A 14,447-nucleotide genomic window follows, 5' to 3' on the forward strand; every position below is an offset into this window, starting at 1 on the left:
AGTACCTTTTAAGCATATTCACATGACACACTCGGTGAGTCTTCCTTCTATCTGGTGTTTTTACCACATAATTCACCTCACTTAATTTCCTTTCAATCTGATACGGTCCACAAAACCTAGCTTTTAAAGGCTCCCCTACCACTGGTAACAACACTAAAACTTTATCCCCACTGGCAAAACTACAAACTTTAAAAGGTTCACCTACCACTGGTAACAACACTAAAACTTTATCCTCTCTGGCAAAACAACGAACTTTGGATTTCTTGTCCGCTACCCGTTTCATCACATTTTGTGCAACTTTCAAATGGTGTCTAGCCAATTCACCTACTCTATTTAATCATTCCCTAAATTTTGACACGTAATCCAATAGTGTAATTTCCGATTTCTCACCCACCAATTTTTCCTCAATCAATTTAAGTGGTCCTCTTACCTCATGACCAAAAATTAGTTCAAAAGGACTAAATTTGGTAGACTCATTAGGTGCATCCCTAATTGCAAACAATACGAATGGGATTCCTTTGTTCCAATCCTCTGGATAATCTTGACAATACGCCCTCAACATTGTCTTTAATGTCTGATGCCACCTTTCTAACGCTTCCTGCGATTCTGGATGGTATGCAGTTGATTTAAATTGTTTTATTCCTAAGCTATCCATAACTTCTTTGAATAACTTTGAAGTAAAATTTGTTCCTTGATCTGATTGAATTTCTGTGGGTAGTCCATATCTAGTAAAGAATTTAAGTAACTCCTCCACAATCCTTTCAGCTGTAATATTACATACTGGAATGGCCTCTGGAAACCTAGTAGACACATCCGTTATAGTCAAAAGATATTGATTCCCACTTTTTGTTTTGGGAAACGGTCCTACGCAATCAATTAGGACCCTTGTAAAAGGTTCCTCAAATGCTGGAATGGGTATTAAGGGTGCTGGTTTTATCACTGCTTGAGGTTTCCCTATCACTTGACATGTGTGACATGACTGACAAAATTTAACTACATCTTTATGTAGTCCAGGCCAATAAAAATGTTTCTGGATTTTAGCATGAGTTTTCCTTATTCCCAAATGACCTCCCACTGGTACCTCATGTGCAACTCGCAACACCTCCTTTCTATACCCTACCGGCAATACTACTGGATGAACATCTGCCCACTTTTCATCCGCCTGCATATGTACAGGTCTCCATTTTCTCACCAAGACATCATTTTTACGGTAATAACACTCTGGTATACTCTCAGATTCCTCTTCCGTATATGCTTTCTGATATATCCGTTTTATTTCTACATCTTTCTGTTGTAACTCTGCCAATTTTCCTGAACTAAAAATATCCGCCTCATCCTCCACCTGTTCTTGTTCTTTTTCAACCATCTGATCAAAAATTGTTTCTGATAATTGCACTTCAACTTCATCTTCACTCTTTGATTTCTCCTCTTGTCTTAACCTGTGACTTTGCAACCTTGTTACTACACAATCCGGAAAAATCCCAGGATATTCCTCCTTCAACACTTCAGTTGTCTGATTTTCCACTGGCTTATCAACCACAGTAGGCATCACTCCCACCTGCGATCCAGCTATATCATTACCCAAGATAAACTGTATTCCTGGACAAGATAGTTTATCTATTACTCCTACGACCACTTCACCACTCTTCTTGCATTAAAACATATGCACTTCAGGCCACCAGACCCGCTGTGTTCAGCAACTTCTCCCTGTCTGCTCTGCCTCAGAGCCACACTGTCCCTATTCCCTAGTTCTCCCTCAATGCTCTCACCTTCTGACCTATTGCTCCCGTGCCCACCCCCCTGCCATACTAGTTTAAACCCTCCCGTGTGACACTAGATAGGGGCATGTTCTCCACTACGCTTCCTGAAGTCGATGACAATCCCCTTTGTTTTGTTGACATTGAGGGAGAGATTATTGTCGACACCAGTTCACCGGATTCTCTATCTCATTCCTATACTCTGTCTCATCATTGTTTGAAATCCGACCCACTACGGTGGTGTCATCAGCAAATTTGAAAATCGAGTTGGAGGGGAATTTGGCCACACAGTCATAGGTGTACAAAGAGTATAGTAGGGGGCTGAGGACACAGCCTTGTGGGGCACCGGTGTTGAGGATGATCATGGAGGAGGTGTTGTTGCCTATCCTTACTGATTGTGGCCTGTGGGTTAGAAAGTTCAGGATCCAGTCGCAGAGGGAGGAGCCGAGGCCAAGGTCACAGAGTTTGGAGACGAGTTTCGTAGGAATGATGGTGTTGAAGGCTGTGCTGTAGTCGATAAATAGGAGTCTGACATGGGTGTCTTTGTTATCTAGGTGTTCCAGGGTGGAGTGCAGGGCCATGGAGATGGTGCCTGCTGTGGACCTGTTGCAGCGGTAGGCGAACTGTAGTGGATCAAGGCAATCCGGGAAGCTGGAGTTGATTCGTGCCATGATTAACCTTTCGAAGCACTTCATGATGATGGATGTCAGAGCCACTGGACGATAGTCATTAAGGCGCGCTGCTTGACCTTTTTTTGGTACAGGGATGATGGTCGTCTTCTTGAAGCAGATAGGGACCTCGTATTGTTGTAAAGAAAGGTTGAAGATTTCCGCGAATACCCCCGCCAGTTGATTCGCGCATGACCTGAATGCTCGTCCGGGTACCCCATCCGGGCCAGTGGCTTTCCTTGGGTTGACCTTCGCGAAGGCTGCTCTGACGTCTGCAATGGTGATCTCAGAAACAAGTTCATCCGAGGCTTCTGGGGTGGAGGGCTTGCTCTTGCTCTTGCTCTTAGCATAGAATGGGTTGAGCTCATCAGGGAGGGGTGCATTGGAGCCGGTGATTTTACGTGCCTTCATCTTGTCGCCCTTTATGTCTTGCAGACCTTGCCATAGACGGCAGGGGTCCGTGTGGCTAGCCTGGGACTCAAGCTTGGTCCGGTACTGTCTTTTGGCATCTTTGATGGATCTCCTTAGATCATATCTGGCTTTCTTGTATAGGTCAGGGTCGCCTGACTTGAACGCCTCAGACCTAGACTTCAGCAAGCAGTGGATATCCCTGTTCATCCAGGGTTTCCGGTTGGGAAACACGCGGATTTGTTTCTTTGGCACACAGTCTTCTACACACTTACTAATGAAGTCAGTTACTGTGGTGGCGTACTCGTTCAGGCTGGTCGCTGAGTTTTTAAATACTGACCAGTCCACTGACTAAGCAGTGCCTTAGGAGATCATTCGATTCCTCGGACCAACAATGCACAACTTTCACTGGGAAGCTTGCTCTTGACAAGGTGAAGAATGGTGGCGATGAAGATGGAGAAAAGGGTGGGGGGGATGATGACACATCCCTGCTGACCCCAGTCTTGACCTCGAAGGTTTCTGTCTTATTTCCATTGAATGAGGACTGTCACTGACATCTTGTCGTGGTGGGGTCGGAGGATGTTGATGAACTTCTCGGGACAGCCGGCCTTTGGCAGGGTCCTCTATAGCACTTCCTGATTGACTGAGTCAAAAGCCTTGGCCAGATCAATGAAGGCCGTATAGAGTAGCTAATGTTGCTCCTGGCATTTCTCTTGAAGTTACCGGGCAGGGAATCATGTCCACTGTTCCACGGTTTGGTCGGAAGACGCACTGGCTTTCCGCAAGGATTTTGCAGAGACTGGGAGAAGGCGACTAGCGAGGATTTGGGCAATTATCATCCCGGTGATGGAGAGTAGGGAGATTCCTCGGTATTCCCATTGTCCACTTTGTCTCCTTTCTTGAAGATGGTGACGACGGAATCCCTGAGGTCGGCAGGAATTTCTTCTCTGTCCCAGATTTTCAGCAACTTCTGATGAAGATAACGAGTGATCTCTCCTCCTCCAAGTTTGAAAATCTCCGTTGGGATCCTATCCACTCCTGCGGTTTTTCCATTTCTTCATGTGTTTAATGGCGGCTTCGACTTCGTCCACACTGGTGAAAGTCCAAGATAATCTTTGATGGGGAGTTGGGGGATTTCGACAAATACGTTCTCATCTATGTTTATATCATGGTTGAGGAGTTCTTTGAAGTGTTCTCTCCATCAAAGGTGGATGTTTTCTCTGTCTCTGAAGAGGGCTCCATCCTTACTCTACCCAGGCCTGAGGCCTATCCAACCCTGGCTTTGAAGCCCCCTTAGGAATGTTGGAGAGTATGGTTCCAGGGTGGAATAGAAGCTTTCTCCGGACTATCATTGATATCAAGAATTGGGGCGTAGACACTCACGAGCATTGCTTGCTGGTTCTTGGCAAGTTGAAGTTGGAGCATCACGTTGAAGCCGACAGGGAGCTCCGAGTCGGTGACGGGTTAGTTCTTGATGGCGAAGGCAATTCCATGTATCCTGCGCAGATTCTCGTGTTTCTCTCTCCAGAAGAAGGTGTAACCATAGAACATAGAACATAGAACAATACAGCGCAGTACAGGCCCTTCGGCCCACGATGTTGCACCGAAACAAAAGCCATCTAACCTACACTATGCCATTATCATCCATATGTTTATCCAATAAACTTTTAAATGCCCTCAATGTTGGCGAGTTCACTACTGTAGCAGGTAGGGCATTCCACGGCCTCACTACTCTTTGCGTAAAGAACCTACCTCTGACCTCTGTCCTATATCTATTACCCCTCAGTTTAAAGTTATGTCCCCTCGTGACAGCCATATCCATCCGTGGGAGAAGGCTCTCACTGTCCACCCTATCCAACCCCCTGATCATTTTGTATGCCTCTATTAAGTCTCCTCTTAACCTTCTTCTCTCCAACGAAAACAACCTCAAGTCCATCAGCCTTTCCTCATAAGATTTTCCCTCCATACCAGGCAACATCCTGGTAAATCTCCTCTGCACCCGCTCCAAAGCCTCCACGTCCTTCCTACAATGCGGTGACCAGAACTGTACGCAATACTCCAAATGCGGCCGTACCAGAGTTCTGTACAGCTGCAACATGACCTCCCGACTCCGGAACTCAATCCCTCTACCAATAAAGGCCAACACTCCATAGGCCTTCTTCACAACCCTATCAACCTGGGTGGCAACTTTCAGGGATCTATGTACATGGACACCTAGATCCCTCTGCTCATCCACACTTTCAAGAACTTTACCATTAGCCAAATATTCCGCATTCCTGTTATTCCTTCCAAAGTGAATCACCTCACACTTCTCTACATTAAACTCCATTTGCCACCTCTCAGCCCAGCTCTGCAGCTTATCTATATCCCTCTGTAACCTGCTACTTCCTTCCACACTATCGACAACACCACCGACTTTAGTATCGTCGGCAAATTTACTCACCCACCCTTCTGCGCCTTCCTCTAGGTCATTGATAAAAATGACAAACAGCAACGGCCCCAGAACAGATCCTTGTGGTACTCCACTTGTGACTGTACTCCATTCTGAACATATCCCATTAACCACCACCCTCTGTCTTCTTTCAGCTAGCCAATTTCTGATCCACATCTCTAAATCACCCTCAATCCCCAGCCTCCGTATTTTTTGCAATAGCCTACCGTGGGGAACCTTATCAAACGCTTTGCTGATATCCATATACACCACATCAACTGCTCTACCCCCGTCTACCTGTTCAGTCACCTTCTCAAAGAACTCAATAAGGTTTGTGAGGCATGACCTACCCTTCACAAAGCCATGCTGACTATCCCTGATCATATTATTCCTATCTAGATGATTATAAATCTTGTCTCTTATAATCCCCTCCAAGACTTTACCCACTACAGACGTGAGGCTCACCGGTCTATAGTTGCCTGGGTTGTCTCTGCTCCCCTTTTTGAACAAAGGGACCACATTTGCTGTCCTCCAGTCCTCTGGCACTATTCCTGTAGCCAATGATGACATAAAAATCAAAGCCAAAGGTCCAGCAATCTCTTCCCTGGCCTCCCATAGAATCCTAGGATAAATCCCATCAGGTCCCGGGGACTTATCTATTTTCAGCCTGTCCAGAATTGCCAACACCTCTTCCCTACGTACCTCAATGCCATCTATTCTATTAGCCTGGGGCTCAGCATTCTCCTCCACAACATTATCTTTTTCCTGAGTGAATACTGACGAAAAATATTCATTTAGTATCTCGCCTATCTCTTCAGACTCCACACACAATTTCCCATCCCTGTCCTTGACTGGTCCTACTCTTTCCCTAGTCATTCGCTTATTCCTGACATACCTATAGAAAGCTTTTGGGTTTTCCTTGATCCTTCCTGCCAAATACTTCTCATGTCCCCTCCTTGCTCGTCTTAGCTCTCTCTTTAGATCCTTCCTCGCTACCTTGTAACTATCCATCGCCCCAACCGAAACTTCACACTTCATCTTCACATAGGCCTCCTTCTTCCTCTTAACAAGAGATTCCACTTCCTTGGTAAACCACGGTTCCCTCGCTCGACGCCTTCCTCCCTGTCTGACCGGTCCATACTTATCAAGAACACGCAGTAGCTGATCCTTGAACAAGCCCCACTTATCCAGTGTGCCCAACACTTGCAGCCTACTTCTCCACCTTATCCCCCCCAAGTCACGTCTAATGGCATCATAATTGCCCTTCCCCCAGCTATAACTCTTGCCCTGCGGTGTATACTTATCCCTTTCCATCATTAACGTAAACGTCACCGAATTGTGGTCACTGTCCCCAAAGTGCTCTCCTACCTCCAAATCCAACACCTGGCCTGGTTCATTACCCAAAACCAAATCCAACGTGGCCTCGCCTCTTGTTGGCCTGTCAACATATTGTTTCAGGAAACCCTCCTGCACACACTGTACAAAAAACGACCCATCTAATGTACTCGAACTATATCTTTTCCAGTCAATATTTGGAAAGTTAAAGTCTCCCATAATAACTACCCTGTTACTTTCGCTCTTATCCAGAATCATCTTCGCCATCCTTTCCTCTACATCCCTAGAACTATTAGGAGGCCTATAAAAAAATCCCAACAGGGTGACCTCTCCTTTCCTGTTTCTAACTTCAGCCCATACTACCTCGGAAGAAGAGTCCCCATCAACCACTGCCATCTTCCCTCAGCTGTCCTTCGCCTGCTCTTCGGGTCTTTTGCAGGGTAGCGATGTCAATATTGAAGTGCCTGAGTTCCCGGGAAACAAGGGCAGGTCTCCTTTCCGGTCGATTGTTTTGCTCATTATGCAGGTTGCAAAATTTAGTTTAACAGTTTTGTCCTCTGACTGCAGATAGATGACCTTCTGGATGTGGGTTTCCAGTCAGGTTGGGGATGGTACAGACTATTTGTCGGGCACCTTTTCTAGCCCACTCCCCATGTGGGGTGAGCAGAGTGGATCCTGAAGACGGCTGCACACTAATGAAGAAAGCTGCCGAAACGCTCTCCTGTTCCTATTGCAAGAGCGAGACGACCGAATCTAAATGCCACCGCCTTCGTGCCAGTCCGAAGCCAGGGACTTCACACCTCATGGTCCTGTCCCTGTCACCTCTCGCGAATTGCCGTAGGGCTTATCTGAGTTGAGGTGTGCTGGTTTCCTGTAGAAGCCAGGTATTTCTAATACAACTAGTATCGGTAAAAGATAGCTGTTTAAGCATAAATATTAAGCCCGAGTTTTAAATACCCATTTAAAATGAGAATTTCAGCACCCATAACCTCAGGTCATGACAAAACACATAGCTTCAACAGAGGCACAAAAAGGCCTGACACATACATAAACTAATTGGAGATAAAAACAACATTTTCACTAAGATATTTTCAAAGACAGTTTGACATTAAGAAATGAGCTGTACCAGTAATCAAATCAAGGACGAAGCAGGCACCATAGCAACATGAAGGCACCATTGTTCGCAATGCAGATAACAGCTAAGTCAGCAGAATATCACATTCCATAACATGCAGACATGAAACAATTAAAACTAATGTTGCACATTGAAGATGGACGGATTGCCGTCAAATCAAATGTGTTTGAGTCTAACCCAAACCAATTAGGATTATATTGGGGTGTGATTAGATGACTTAAGACAGATATGAAAGGGTACAACTGAAAAAGGTTCGCCCCACCATTTTGGAGTGTTTAGTTTCTTTGCGGAGTGCTTTGGAGTGTCTTGTTTTAGTGTTTTGTGTCAGGGAGTGTGTTTTAGTTTTGTGTTTTCAGTGTTCTGAGTTGGAGTTTAGTTTTAGATGAGCTCCCTCTCTCTCTTTTTCATATTTCATTTTCAGACTTTGACCTTTTTAAAAGTTCGAACTGTCTGCCGAAGCAAGAAGATAATGTCTTTGATTCTCTGAAAGCTTCAAATTGTCTACGAATTGCCTTTTAAATGACTTTCAAATTGTAATCAATAGAAGACAAATAAACCAATTCTTATTGGCACCTGAGAAGTTTTAACTGTAAATTTCTACTGAGTTCCAGTAATCGCAAAGTGCTGCTGGGAACCGAATGGTAGGAATACTAAAAATTCCTTCAACTTGGCCTAGTCCAATATTAGGAATCTAACATTTCCTCTGGGTAGATGCCTGGCGCGGGACATTGGTAATGCCGGGCAGGTCCAGTTCCAGGGGATCTCCCTACTGCTGCAGCCTTCATCCCCCATCACAGCCGTCGATACAATACGAGCATCTCCCACCTGATACGTATTGGGGACTTGTTTTGTATTGTTCTTTGTCTAGTTCCTCCCCTCCAAACGTATCGTCATGGGTGAACCTGCCACGAGCTTAAGACTCCTGGAGTGCCATTGTGAGGTTACACATTTTGGTAAGGAAGGCAACATACATGTGGGAAATAAGAGACTAAATAGAATGAAAGAGCAGAAGGATCTGGCGATACACATTGACAAATGATTAGCAGTAGCAATTCAGATTAACAAGAGCATGGGAAATAAACTGGGTTTGATTTGCAGAGGAATAAAATTGAAAAGCAAAGTAGACATGTAAACATGTATAGAACTTCAGTTAGTCTTCACTCATCCTGGGGAAGGGATATAATTTGAAGTCAGGATGGTGCATGGATCGGAAGGGCCCTCGCAGATGCCGATGTTCCCATCCATCTCCTGCTCTTATACTTCTACATGGGCGAGATTCTCCGTTCCCAACGCCATTTTCGTAATTGGTAATCAGGCAGTGAATCCCTTTTTACGACGGAATTGGGGGCGGCGCTTGCTTTTTTCCACAGGTTTTACATGGTCCGCCCCTCCGAAAGGGTGCAATCGCGGAGCACGCCGTGGGGACGACTAGTGACAAGGTGCCATGTCGTATGGCGCGATCGCTGCAGGTCGGCGCCGTGCGCATGCGCGACCATGGACCCGGCAATTTTCCGGCCGTTTATTTTGCGGAGGCCGGGCATTTATATGGCGAGGCTGCTAGCCCCTCACCGGTCGCAGCATCGGTGAGGGGGTGGCGCCGATTTTTTCCACGTAAAACGCCACAGATCCTTCGCACTTAGCCTCAGAATTGGAGAGTCCCGCCCCCTAGGGTTTGGACGATGTTGTTCAAAGATGAAGCCATGATTAAAGGCAGTGCACGATCCATTTTATTTTCCAATCTCACGACTACAGGTGATGCTTCAGGTTTGTAACAAAAGGTAAAGCCATTAACTTTTCTTCCTCCGAGAGGCCTAGGATGCTGCAATTCAAAGCAGCGAGCCATCCTTTCTAAAGCAAACCTTGAGCCTCGCTGAGGGTCGCTCTTCGTCATCCAGATCAGCTGTTCAGGCCATTGATGGGTGACTGAAGTTTGGAAGTGAAAGAGTTGAAGGTACACTAGGCAGCAACGTCATATTCCATTATACTTTCATCATTCAGAATACGAATACAGCAACAAAATAATTCACTGCAGGTGACTGACACAACAATGAAGAGTGGAAAGTCAGAGGGAGGAAGTTACTCATTAGCACTGGCTATATGTCCTTTCCGAATCCTTAGAAGGACGGGAGAAGGGCCTGTCAAACTAACAAGTCGGAATAGGGAAGGAGAACAGGTCAAGGACCCAAACACTGAAGTACTCTACAAATGTCGCAGGAATCAAAGGTGACATTTGGAAAAATGTGTGTTTCCCAGTGTGTGTTGTGGAATACACTGTCTGAGAGTGAGGTGGAGGCAGGGATAATCACACATAGCGCACCTGGAGCATTGTGTGCAAGTTTGATCTCCTCATCAAAGGAAGATAGTATTGCCCCTTAGGGTGTGCAGGGAAGGTTCACTGAAGTCATTCCCGGGATGGAGGGATTGTCCCACAGAAAAAGATGAAATACACTGGGCCTTTACTCCCTGGAGTTTGGAGGAATGGGAGGTGATCTCGAGCAAACATACAGTAACTTCATTGCAGTGTTAATGTAAGCCTACTTGTGACAATAATAAAGATTATTATTAAAGGATTATTATTATTTATAACAGTGTTCCTCTGGGTAAATCAATTCCAACTTATCATGTTCCATCTTACAATGGGGTTTTGAGGAACCAATTATGTCATAATCTTTGAGACCTGCCTGCACAGGGCCAAACGGAATGGTGTTGAGGCAAAAAATGCTCGGGGTGAATCATAGAATTTACAGTGCCAAAGGAGGCCATTCAGCCCATTGAGTCTGCACTGGCCCTCGGAAAGAGCACCCTACTTAAGCCCACATCTCCACCCTATCCCCGTAACGCCACCGAACCTTTTTGGACACTTAGGGCAATTTAGCGTGACCAATCCACCTAACCTGCACATCTTTGGACTGTGGGAGGAAACCGGAGCGCCCGGAGGAAGCCCACGCAGACACGGGCAGAACGTGCAGACTCCGCACAGACAGTGACCCCAAGCCAGGAATCAAACCTGAGACCTTGGAGCTGTGAAGCAACAGTGCTACCCACTGTGCTACCGTCCATATATGCGCTCCTGACGGAAGGAAAAGAGAATGAAACAAGAACAGGAAACCAAATGGAGCCGGGATTGGAGTCTGAAATTGTTGAACTCCGAGTTGAGTCCAAAAGTTTGGAAAGTGACCAATTGAAAGATGAGGTGCAGTTCCTCCCGCTTATATTGAACTTCACTGGAACATTGCAGCAGGTCAAGGACAGAAATATCAACACGAGCACAAGGCGAGAATTAAAATCACAGGGCACGAGATGCCCAGGGTCATGTTTGCGGATTGAATGAAGGTGTTCATAAAACGGTCATTCTATTGGTGTTTGGTCTGCTTTTCCTTGGATTGCCATCTTGCCATGGAGGGGGAGGGGCTTGAATGATCCGTTGATCATGTTGGGCCAGCGACAAAGCCACTAGATTAGTAACCTAGAGAGCCAGGTGGACATGAGTTCAAATCTTATCACAACATGGCACGACGGCACAGTGGTTAGCACTGCTGCATCACAAAGGGGCCCGTTCAATACCGGCCTCCGGCTGCTGTCTGTGTGGAGTTTGCATGTTCCCTCCGTGTCTGCGTGGGTTTCCTCCGGGTGCTCTGGTTTCCTCCCACAGTCCAAACGTGTGTTAGGTGGGCTGACCATGTGAGGGGTTACGTGGACAGGGCGGCGGGGGGGGGGGGGGGGGGGGGGGGGGGGCAGAAACGGGCCTAAGAGCACACTAGTAAGAGTGCTCTTTCGGAGGGTTGGCGCAGACACGATGAGCTGAATAGTTCCCCTCTGCACTGTAGGGATTCTATGGACAGTGGATGGAGTTTAGATTCAACTGGAAAATCTGGAGTTGAAAGCTTGTCTCAGTAATCATAGATTATCATAGAATTTACAGTGCAGGAGGCTATTCGGCCCATCGAGTCTGCATCAGCTCTTGGAAAGAGCACCCTACCCAAGGTCAACACCTCCACCCTCTCCCCATTACCCAGTAACCCCAACCAACACTATGGGCAATTTTGGACACTATGGGCAATTTATCATGGCCAATCCACCTAACCTGCACATCTTTGGACTGCGGGAGGAAACCGGAGCACCCGGAGGAAACCCACGCACACACGGGGAGGATGTGCAGACTCCACACAGACAGTGACCCAAGCCGGGAATCGAACCTGGGACCCTGGAGCTGTGAAGCAATTGTGCTAACCATTGTGCCACCGTGCTGCCCACAGTGTGGTCAGTTAGTCAGGCTGTGGAATCTCTGTGAAAGGCAGAGCTGAGATAGATCGATCAGAGACTGATCGATAGTCTCAAAAAGCTGAACAGCCTACTCCTGCTCCCATTTCGTATCTCCATATTCCACAGCACCATTTGAGAATGGGTAAGGGGCTCTCCCCAGTGCCCTGGTCTGTATTTTTCCTCAGTTAGCATTGCTTGGCTAATTGACAATTTGTTTCAATGTTGTTTGTGGAGACTTGCTGCGCGCAAATAAGTTGCTGCAGGGTAATTCATTATGGTAATGTACTTGGGGCGTTTCAGACAGCTGAGTTAGGGATGTTGCGCAAATTTGAAACTGTGGCGGTTGATGCAATTTTAACCCCAGATGTCCTGATTATTTATTTCAAATGAGTTGCCGCAAGACATTAATGTTAATACTTGTACCGATCGGGAAGTTTGGGGCAGCACGGTAGCATTGTGGATAGCACAATTGCTTCACAGCTCCAGGGTCCCAGGTTCGATTCCCGGCTTGGGTCTGCACATCCTCCCCGTGTCTGCGTGGGTTTCCTCCCGGTGCTCCGGTTTCCTCCCACAGTCCAAAGATGTGCAGGTTAGGTGGATTGACCATGATAAATTGCCCTTAGTGTCCAAAAATTGCCCTTAGTGTTGGTTGGGGTTACTGGGTTAGGGGGATATGGTGGAGGTGTGGACCCTGGGTAGGGTTCTCTGTCCAAGAGCCTGTGCAGACTCGATGGGCCGAATGGCCTCCTTCTGCACTGTAAATCCAGTGATGTTAAAGTTGTCATATTGTCTGAACTTGTTCACCCACATCCGTGCTGGAAGGAAACCTGTCACCTGATCGAGTCTGGGCTTTATCGAGCTAGACATTTCGAGCTCTCGTTGGGAGTGTTAACATTTACAGGGAGATCTGGATGAAAGCAGGGGCAAGACCACAATTTGTTCCCATTCAGTCTCATTGCTGCCAACAGGCACTGGAGTCCACACCGAGGATTAGGAAGAGGCGATTCAGCTCCTCAAGCCGAACCCATTCAGTTAGATCATGGATCTGTATCTCAACTCCATTTCACCACCTTTGCTCCCTAACCCTCAGAACCTTTTCTACCCAACTCGCAGCGGCTGTGATCCAAAATATCTTTGGGCAGCACGATAGTTAGCACTGTTGCTTCACAGCGCCAGGGTCCCAGGTTCGATTCCCGGCTTGGGTCACTGTCTGTGCGGAGTCTGCACGTTCTCCCCGTGTCCGCGGGGGTTTCCTCCGGGTCCTCTGGTCTCGAAAGATGTGCAGGTTAGGTGGATTGGCCATTCTGAATTCTCCCTCTGTGTACCGGAACAGGCGCCGGAGTGTGGCGACTAGGGGATTTTCACAGTAACTTCATTGCAGTGTTAATGTAAGCCTACTTGTGACAATAATAAAAATTATTAATGTCACACCTACATTGAAAGAAATAGCTTTATATTCCTGGAGAAGATGGAGGGGTGATTTGATCAATGTGGGGTCATGTTGTCTGACTGCACTCAGGGATTCCGAGTTGCCGTGGTAATTCTACATGTGTGTTGTAGCCTGTAGCTACGGATAGTGATGCTGGAGGCTCCAAACATCTTACCACCACATGGCTGACCAGGACTCTCCCACTCTTACCACCTTCCATTGGTGTATTGGAAAGATTTAGATTCAGAGTCAATCTCTTTGGCCAGGTTATGAACACAGCTTCCTTGCCCATCGAGTCCTGGAGTGGGGCACGGACCTGCAGTTTCCCGCTCAGAGGCAGGGATGGTATTCCCTGTGGCAGGAGACCTCCCCAGTCTAGGTGTATAAAACGTGAAAGGGATTTGATGGAATAGATACAGAGGAGCCAACGCAACTGAAGGGAGAAATGTTCAGCCAGTAAAAAGTGGCACGAAATTAAAATTGAAGCCTGACCATTGTGAAGTGAAACCAGGGGCGGGATTCTCCGGTCCACCAGCCGTGTGTTTCTTGGCCGCGCGCCGTTCGCTAGTGGTGGGGATTCTATCTTCCCGCCGATCGTCAATGGGATTCCCCATTGTAACCACCGCACGCCGCCCCGAAATCCGCTAGAGGGGTCTGCTGCCGGCGGGAAAATTAAATCATAACAACCGGAGAATTCTAGCTCAGGAAACCCTTCCTCACGCAATCTCGCTCCCCACAAGTCTGTCGATGAATTGACGTATTTAACCTGGGACGTGGAGAGAAGACAGCAGATGACATTACGATGCAGATCAGCCATGATCTGACTGAAGGCCGGAGGATGCCCAAGAGGACTCACCGCCTCCTCCTGTTGCAATAAAGATTTGCTGTCTCAGGTTTCCTGACAAACTTTTACTTTAAACAGACATATTTAATGTTGCTAAAAGCAGTTGAATTTATATTCTCTCCTGTTGCCTCATCTTATGGGTTGCAAATCCGTGCGATTCTCTAGGGCGGCAGGGTA

The sequence above is a fragment of the Scyliorhinus torazame genome, chromosome 1 (genome assembly GCF_047496885.1).
Source record: "Scyliorhinus torazame isolate Kashiwa2021f chromosome 1, sScyTor2.1, whole genome shotgun sequence".
NCBI lineage: Eukaryota > Metazoa > Chordata > Chondrichthyes > Carcharhiniformes > Scyliorhinidae > Scyliorhinus > Scyliorhinus torazame.